A 10,000-nucleotide genomic window follows, 5' to 3' on the forward strand; every position below is an offset into this window, starting at 1 on the left:
ATATTTGAATTAATAATTATATGTATCATAAAATCTACTCAATTGAGTCTATACTTAAGAGTTTCAAAATAATTGCTCTCAAGAACGAGCTTTGGAGATGAGAGATCTTTAATTTGACAAACGTTGACTTGGAGTCAACGTAAATTAGGGTTTTTCGTGATGGAAGTTTCGAGACTCTTGGAAGAAAATTGTAGTTAGACAATCACAAGTGATGCTTCATTATATTCGAAGAGTTTGTTCATATATACATACATGTCTGAATAATGCATAGAAAGAAACAGGAAATACTGCAATGAAACAATAACCTCACTGTAGAGATAAATCGCTGTTCATGCATAAGAATCGTTCATTTTTGCTACAACTCCTCAATCATTTTATCCGGGCGGTTATAACCCCCTCCCCCTCTAAAGCATTAAGTCCATTCCAAACTTGATTTGCAGCAACGAGCTTTCAAGAGGCGGAATAGATTTCTCCAAAACCAGAGAAATTCCGGACCTCGGGATGAGAGTTATATCTGTGAAGACTTCAGAGTGAATTCCTGCAACTGAAATGCATCGAGCTACAGGGAAATATGCCAGGGACTAAGCCTCAGCTACTTATGAAATCCAAAAGAAAATTAGCGTTAGTATTGTATAATAAAAAAAAAAGGAAACCTATTTTGTGAAGGGAGGCTTCTCAGATGTTCGCATTCAAATTATGTCGAAGCTTACGAGAATGCAAATGATATTGCATAGATGATCTACTGATGTCATATCAGTTAAATAAAGAGAAATGTTGTCTTGTGAAGGCCAACCCTCACAGGCGTTTAGGTCTAAATCCTGTCTATGAACCACGAATTTTCGTTAATTAATTGGCGGATTATCATACAGTCTAAGATAACGAATGGAAAGTAGTAGTGGAAGCTGAAATCGGAAACCTTCAAGCTTTCATATTTCAAATAGTGGTGAAAATCCCGAAGATTCAAGTGAACATAATTCTTAAATCGTAATCACAGTAGATCAGTTAATGTAGCAGCATAATCTGAGATGAAGAGAAACCGTGTATGTAACATAAGGGAAGAAATTTTTATTATTTTGTATCATTCAATATTTTTGTGCGTTTATTGATAAATTATCTATATATCATGAATAAAAGAGAACAATAACGAAGTTGTCAAATATATTTCATGAATTGATTAAAATATTATATTATTTGACATAAAAGTAATCATGAATAGACATCATGCATTTGAAAAGTAATCGTAAAAGTATCTACGAATACATGAAAAAAGTAGGATGGTTTTCGTAAAACAAATATAAACCAGTTTTGACAATATAAAAAAAATTCTTAATGAATTATGTATTCTGATGAAAATGGGTCTGTAAACATCGTAAGAGATAATTTATGAATTCATTTGATGAAAAGAATGATAAAATCCTACACACAGAATTAACGCACCACAAAATTTTCTCGTATTTCATGAGAAAGAACGACTCGCGAGAGACTTATTGGGTAAATGATCGCTCCCGCCTTCCTTTCAATTCTCTCTCTCTCTCTCCTCTCTCTCTCTCTCTCTCGTCTCTCCTCTCTCTCTCTTATATATGCTCCATTAAAGCGATGATCATATCCTCTGGAGACCCTCGTTCCATCATAAACCCTAATTTGAGGAGGCAAAGGAAGCCAAACTGTCGAAGACTTTTTGGAAGCTTCTTTCATTTCAAGATTTTTTTTTTTTTTTTTTTTTTTTTTTTTTTACATTTCTTTGGGTACTTTAAAGAGTCTTTTAAAGGTGAAATGTCAGTAGCTGATGAAGTTGCTTCGCGCAGTGAATTTGATAAAAATAGGTATTATTTTGATATGTAAATTTCGCATCGAAACGTAATTTTCTCTGTAAGCTTTAACGGACGGGGAAATTATATGTAGATGTCGCTACTTTTCCTACAAGGATTACAAGGACCAACAAGGACCTACAAGGACAATGACATCGAGTCGTTGACCTTTACCGAACGACTTCCTGCATCCTGTGTCCTTGTTGTTTTTGGTCATAAACTAAGTGACGGTTCGCCCATATTCATCCTATTTTGTAGTGTATTCCCGCATGCAGTATAAACTCGTATCCAAGGTTTGTGATTTTTATTATTGAAAGTTTTAGAATAATCGGCCCCTTGTTTAATTTCTGGGTGTTTTTACCGATGTGTGTTGTACTGTATAATTATCAAATGTATTTTAGGGTCTTGTTTCTCTGCGTGAGTTTGTGTCGCCTTTTGAGGTATTCCGACAGCCATTCAAGTTCACTTGTTTCGTTACTTTCAACGAAGCGTGATGACTTCTCAGATGTGTAGACATTGGAAGTTCTGAGGATGAGTATATTGTAAAATTTTTAAGTTCAAATTCCGTGTGTAATATGCAGGATGCTTGAATCGTATTGATCAGGTTTGCAGTCACATGTAATTTCGAACACAGCTGATTTTTCCTTGCTACTTTTCATATCTTCTAAATTTATGGTAGCTTTTGAATAGTTTTCATTTTTAACCATTTTCATGCGGTGTTTGTGTGAAGGAGAGGGTGAGGGAGGATTATAAAAATTGCAGTGTAAATCATTAGATGCTAAAGGTCTCTCCATTCAGGAGATAAGTTACATCAGTGGACCCTAAGCAGTTTTCGGTAGCTCATATTATTTTCTAAGAGTAGGCTCCTCGGTTCAAAGGGTTTTTTCCAGTCATCTTGCTTTTGCTAGTTGATAAACATTTATGTAGAGGTTGAAGATTGAATGTTAACTTAAATTGTACCACAGGCTCTTCTTGATAGGGCATAAGGCGCAAGTATGAGTGGGGCCAACTAAGTGGGGTATTTGTATCTAACGTGAGTGAAGAGATGGCTTTGTATTTCGGAATTTTGTTAGGTAAGTTACCCATGAGATGTCGGTTCATTCTTTGAGTTTTGATCTATGATAATGAAACTTATGAACTTTTGAATGGTGTGATACTTGGCAAATGATTTTACATGTTTGAACGTCCTGTTTTTGTGATACCCTTATTTTCACTTAATGCATGTTCAGACCAATTCATACAGTAATTTACTTTTAATGTTATCAGAAGTATGAAGTATCAAACAAGCAGTTACTGATGGGGATTGTGGCCCACAAAGGCGCCAGGGGGAACATTCTCTTAAGAGGTAAGATTGGTAGGAGAGCTTAGGTTATTTATTTAGTATAAAGTGCCACAGACTGAAGCTCTTCTAGGTCAAATGGTTGGGATTAAGTACTCTTGTTCGTTTCTAGAAAGGGTTTTCTTCCCTGCTGGTAGTTCATTATAGTCTCGGTATCATATTGACAAAACTTCAAGCTTAGAAGCCATTTGTTTTTCTCATTTGTAGGAGGGAGGAAATCTGAAGTTTTCTTCGATTCTGATGATTCGAGAGGCTTTCTTGGTTGCTTTCATTGGATCAAGTAAAGATAAACGCTAACTAGACTTGCTCAAATTAGGGAGTGTTCATCTTGGCTTCCTCATATAAGTGTGCTTATCTTGACTTGCTCATACAAGGGAGTACTTATCTTGACTTGTTCAAATTTAATCGGACCTTGAGTGTAGAAAATGGGGTAGAATAAGGTAATAACGCCGCGTCGAGTATTTATTTTACTTTAGATACCGAAGATTTAATAGTTAGTGTGTATTCCAAAAGCTCTGTCATTTTCTTAGCCAGATTGGTGTGACTTTTCACATACTCTTTTCTTATTGATGGGAAGATGCGGGAGAAAGGACCAATGATTCAAATACCCTTTTTTGTAATGTTTACCAAGTCGGACCCACCGTGGATGGAACCACAAGGCTAGGCATTGACATAAATGGATTTTCCTGGAAAAGGTAAAAAAAAAAAAAACACTTTGATGAAAAAATTAATTATGTTTTTGGAGACACATGAAATAATGATCAGTAATGAACAATTTTATAATGAGGAGTTAGATAGTCAGGCAGAATATAGCATTCAGGTTACTATAGAGCTCGACCAATATGAACAATACATAAGTGAGTTAAGTGGGGCATCTCGCAACTTATCTGCCGATAAAGTTTTAGAAATGATGTCTAGAATGAATATGTCCGATGGGAAACCCCCTCCTTTAGAATGTGGAATCTTTAGTGGAGAGAGAAAGATAAATTTGCTTTAAATTCATTTCTTAATGTCATTGGGTCCAGAAAAAATCTGTCCGATTCTGCCAAACAAATATATTTACATGGGTACCTTAGGAGCTATGCCTTGAAGGTAGTTAAGCATTTGACTATTTCTGACGTAACTACCACTTGGCAATTGAAATGTTAAAAGAAGAATTCCTTGACGTAGATTATATTGTTGACGAGACTTTTAAGAACATTTTGAGTGCTGCACCAAGTGCCGAATATGATCAAGAATTCTGGTCGGTGAAAGTTTACCTCAACGAAATCAAATCCTATCTGCGTGAATTGAAAGCACATAATATTGATTTATTGGAAGTGGGGTCCTCTGGGCACAAAATTGTGAGTCATATAGTATTTAATAAACTCCCCATACCAGTAAAGAGAGAGTTGGTTCACAAATTAAATACCAACTATCCTAATATATCTGACATTCTTTCTAATTATAATGAAATTATCAAAACTTTATCTAAAACTGTTTCCAATAGAAAAAAGACCCTCACTAAAACCTCTAGTAAACCTAGTCCCTAGCAGTTCATTTAAACCTAAAGAAAATAAGGTAGGTGTAAGTACGATTTTAAATTTGCAAATAAAGTAACTAAGTTAATTTGTAAATTGTGTGCAGCTGAAGGCCATACTTTGGGAAAATGTGTTAACTTTAATAATTATAATGATAAATTGGCCAGACTGAGGGAACTTTCACTATGCACTAGATGAGCTGGTTCAGGGCACGAAGACAATGAATGTTACGGGAAAACACAATAAGTTAAGGTTTGAATGACTGTTGTGTAGAAAGAGGGAACACATAACTCCATTGTGCCCTTCTTTGAATAAAGCCGAACTAACTACTAAAACTAACGTAAGCTTATGTTTTGCTCAAAGAAGTTTTGATGCGTCTCACATTTTACCCACTATGACTTTGTATTTAAGAAATGGCAAAAAGGCTAGAAAAGTCAGATGTTTGTTTGACACTGGCAGTCAGCGGTCATATATTTCAGAATCTGCAGCTAAAGATCTTTGTCAGGATGTAGAGGCGTTGTATGCTTTGGAATGTGATGTAAGCACATATATAGGGCAAGAACTAAGGGCTTTAAGCAAATGTCCACTGGAATAAATATAAACAATAATTTAATATTCATACTTTATTAGTTGACAAATCGCTCCATATAAACTTTGAAGTGCCCGGCATGAATCAAATAATAAATTTAAAGAAAATAATATTGCTTTATTGGATGAGACTTTTTGTGACCACAGAAACCATGAAAGTATGAAGGTTGACATGTTGTTAGGAATAGATATAATTCAGTTTTTACCTTCGGTAACTTGGACTAAAATGTTGGGTGGAGCTTGTTTAGTCGTAAATAATAGAGTAGCTCCTGTAGGTAATGTGTTCAACTTTTTGGATGAGGCAGAAAGTAGAGCTGTTATGGACTCCATAGTTAATAAGAAAACACTGAATGTGAAAACAAAAAGCGTGATAAATTTAGTAATGGATCCTCTAAAATCTTATTTCAATCCATTAGAGCATATATTAGAAGACAGTGAGGTAGACAATGGACTCGAACACCTTTTTAGTCTTGAATCCTTGGGAATAAAAAAGTGTGAAAAAGAATTGGTCTCCTTTGATAAAGAACAAATTGACAGATTTAGAGAGGGGATCTCTTTTGATAATGGATTTTATCATGTAGAATTGCCCTGGTATACTGATAAAATTGACAGCGTCCCATCTAATCATTTTGTTTCACTTAAGGTATTAGACAGAACAGTAAAGTATCTTGGTAAAAAGGGCCTCATTGACAAATACCAGAAAGTTTTTGATAAACAACTCGAGGATGGTATAATCGAGGAAATTAAAGTAAGTCCTTCTGACTATCATAAGTATATATGGATTCCCCATAGACCAGTTATAAAATTAGAAGAGCAAGTTACCACAAAAATCAGGCCAGTATTTAACTGTTCTTTAAAAACTTACAGGGAATTGCCTTCACTTAATGAAGCAGCTTATCCTGGGATAGATTTAATGGGCTCAATACTGAAATTGCTCTTTTACTTTAGAACTAATAAATATGTAATGTTGAGCGACGTCAAACAAGCTTTTTTGATGATTAAATTAAAAAATGAAGTGGACAAAAATAGATTTTGTTTCTTTTGGAAACGGGGAAATAAATTAGTATCTTATCGCTACAAATTCTATAGTTTTTGGTTACACTTCTTCACCTTTTATATTAAATTTTGTTATGAAACATCACGCAGAAAGTTATCCTGATGATAAGTGTAAAGAATATTAACTAATAACTTTTATGTAGACAATCTTCTTGTAACTGGTAACAACATTGATGAAATGAAAAATTTGTATAAGCAAGCTAATGATAGGATGGAACAAGGGGGCTTTATCTTAAGGTCTTGGAATTCCAATTGTGTAGAGTTGAGAGAAGAAATGGCATCTGATAATAGACTTGTTGAACATTCTTGCGAAGAGGATAAAGTATTGGGTTATACTAGATTCAACGTAAATAATGATTCTGTTTTAGTCTTGCGCCTTGTAAAATAGACCCAGAAGCAGACACAAAAAAAAAGTATTGTCACAAACTTCTAAAGTATTTTATCCTTTGAATATAGTCCTTCCTGTAACAATAAGAGGCAAAATTTTAATGAGAAAAATATGGAAATTAGATGTTGGTTGGGATCAAAATTTACCTAAAGACATTTGTGGGGAAATGAAAATTATTAGTAGAGATTTTGAAATGTTATCTGAACTTAAATTTCCTAGAGTGTCCCTTAATGAACTAGACTCGTATGGTCTTCACATTTTTTGTGATAGCTCTGTGGAGGCCTATGGTTTTGTGGCCTATGCAGTTAATCAAAATGATAAATGTTCTTATTTGTTCTCCAAATCTAAATTGGCTCCACTGAATAAGAGAAATGAGCATAGTGTCCCCACTTTGGAACTAATGGGAGTAATTCTAGCTTTTAAATGTTTACCTTCTTTACTAGAAGCCTACAATAATATAAATTTTCAATTCATTAGTATTTGTGTTGATGCTCAAGTGGTTTTAAATTGGCTATTGACCAGAGAAACTAAAATAAAATCTAAATTTGTTTAGAAATAGAGTACTTGAGGCAGATGGTCTTAAAGTTGAAATATCTAAGATATTTAAACTACCGGTCTTATATCACTATGTAAATACAGAAGAAAATCCTGCTGACATGATCACCAGAGGATTATCCTATACTAAATATTTAAGTAAATCAACTTATTGGCTAGAAGGTCCAGAATGGTTGAATAATGATTTTGACAAGTGGCCTCTTTACCCTTTGAGCATATCACCTTACTATAAGCATCAAATAAGTACAGTATGCACTATGCAAATAAATAAAGTAAACGCTGGTATTCTCAATATAAATAAAATATCAAATTATGAACAATTGTTAAGAATTACCAGTTACTTGTTCAAATTTTGTAGTAGATTAAAGGGTGGTGATCCTAAAAAGAAAGCCTTAGAGTATTGGGTGAAAATTGCACAGAAAGAATACTTTACAGTAGAATTAGATTTTTTACAAAGCAGTGCCAATATTACTAATAATATACCTCCTCTGGTGTCCAATTTAAATTTATTTTTAGATTCAAAGGGTATAATTAGGTCTAGGGGAAGAATATCTTAAGTGTTTGTACTTTGACTTTGATGTTCATACCCAGTATTGCTTCCTAAAGAGCATAGGTTCACCTCATTGTTAATAAAGCATTGTCATTTGAAGGTAAAGCATTTAGGAATAGGCACTACATTAAACTACCTTAGGGAACAAGGACTTTGGATTCCCAAGGGTAGGTCAGCAGTAAAGACTGAGCTGAGTAGTTTGTAATATATGTAGGAAATATAATGCCTTAGCTTACAGATACCCGAAGTTTACAGATATGCCTAAACACCACATGAATTTAGTCAAGCCTTTTCAGCATGTAGGTATTGATTTCACCGGACACCTTTGGGTTAGGGATGAGTTGAGTGGCAAGACCACAAAAATGTTCATATTAGTTTTCACTTGTCTTAACGTGCGCGCTGTGCACTTTGAATTGTTACCAGACATGTCCACTAAAAATTTTGTTCTCGCTTTCCAAAAATTTAGTAATATGTACACAATACCACAATACCTGTACAGTGACAACGCTAAGTCTTTTCTCAAGGGTGGAAGTATCCTTGAAAGGTCTTTGGAGTCGCAGGAATTTCAATCTGAATTAAGGAAATGTAATATCAAACTCATTAAAATTCCTTTATATTCAGCATGGGTTGGTTCTGCTTGGGAGAGATTGATTAGAGTATTAAAGAATTGTCTTTATAAAGTAATAGGAAGGTCTAAATTAACTTTGAATTATTAACTACCCTTTCTAATATTCAATTAGCGATAAATTCCAGGCCTTTAACATACAGATCAAGCTCAGAAAATTTAGTTTATAACTCCAAATTCCTTTATCAAATTGCATGGTAATTCATCCCTCATTTTGAGAAAAGATGATAGTGATGTTTGGTTGGACGATTCTAGTAAACCTTCTTTAGAGAGAACTGTAGAAATACAGGAAGAGAACATAGCAGAAATTCGTACCAAAGTAAGGGGGAAAAAAGAATTAAAGTTGGTGACATTGTCTTAATTAAAGCAATAAATAAGCCCAGACCATTTTGGATGATGGGTAAGGTATTAGAATTAATATTAGGATTTGACATAATATTAGGTCAGTGAAACTAAAGCAAGCTAATGGGGCTATAGAATATCATTCTATTTGTAATCTTTATCCTATGGAACTGTCAGTGACACATGCTATAAGAGAAAGGCAAACCAGAGACAATTCAATGGAAATTGAGGTAGAAACAGGCAGTATAAATAAACCTGAATCTATTCACGTTGAACAAGGCGAAAGGTCTGTAAGACCCAAGAGAAAGGCTACCGAAAGATTTGAAAGAACGCTAAGGGAAAATTTAGATAATTTGTAAATACTGCTTTTCAGTATATTATTTACTGTAATTTCTAATAATAAAGTTTTTATTTTGACTAAAATGCTACACACTCGAAACTTTTTCAGTGTGAGGATATACTTTATTAAATGCTTTATTCTTTAACTTTAAACAAGGATTAAGGGCATTGCAAATAAGTACTTTCTAGGTAATAAATAAATAAAACTAAATACGTAAATAAAAAGTAAAATTAGGAGATAGCCTATAGTAAACTAAGCTAAGTTAAAATTAGTGTAAATATTTAAATAAAATGCTACACTTAAAATAAAGTGAAGACTTAAATTAAAATGCTACACTTTTAGTACGTGAGGATGATACTAAAGTAACATAGCCATAACTTTTATTAGCTGTTGTTGGAAATAATTGTTTAACGCAGTAGCCAGATTTAAGGTGGCCTTAATAAATAATGTATGGTTAATGATGATATTCATTGCAATTCTATAATCGCAATGCTTTGTGGGGAGTGTGTTAGAAATCAGAAAGGATTGGTATTTGTGGACCGACTGTGGGGAATAGCCGTTCGGTCGTTAGCATCACTCGAAGCTTTATCTATTTTTCTTAAATTAAAAGTAAATAACTTAATGCTACTTAGTATAGTAACTATTAGCGTTAATGATAAGTAAAATGAATGATAAAATTAAACTTATGAATTAAATTACTTAAACTAGTAATTGCCTAATAGGCCTTAAGTTCGCGCGTGCGTAATATGTACCTGTCAAAGGTAAGAAATAAATTACCTCGGAGGTTACCACAGCCACGGCGAACAGTAACAGTAAGAGTTTCTCATTAGCAAGGCCGGCTTCTACATTGTAAAAGGGAATTAACCCAGAACAAAACTCAACGTTCTAA

Source organism: Macrobrachium nipponense, chromosome 14 (assembly GCF_015104395.2).
Source record: "Macrobrachium nipponense isolate FS-2020 chromosome 14, ASM1510439v2, whole genome shotgun sequence".
Taxonomy (NCBI): Eukaryota; Metazoa; Arthropoda; class Malacostraca; order Decapoda; family Palaemonidae; genus Macrobrachium; species Macrobrachium nipponense.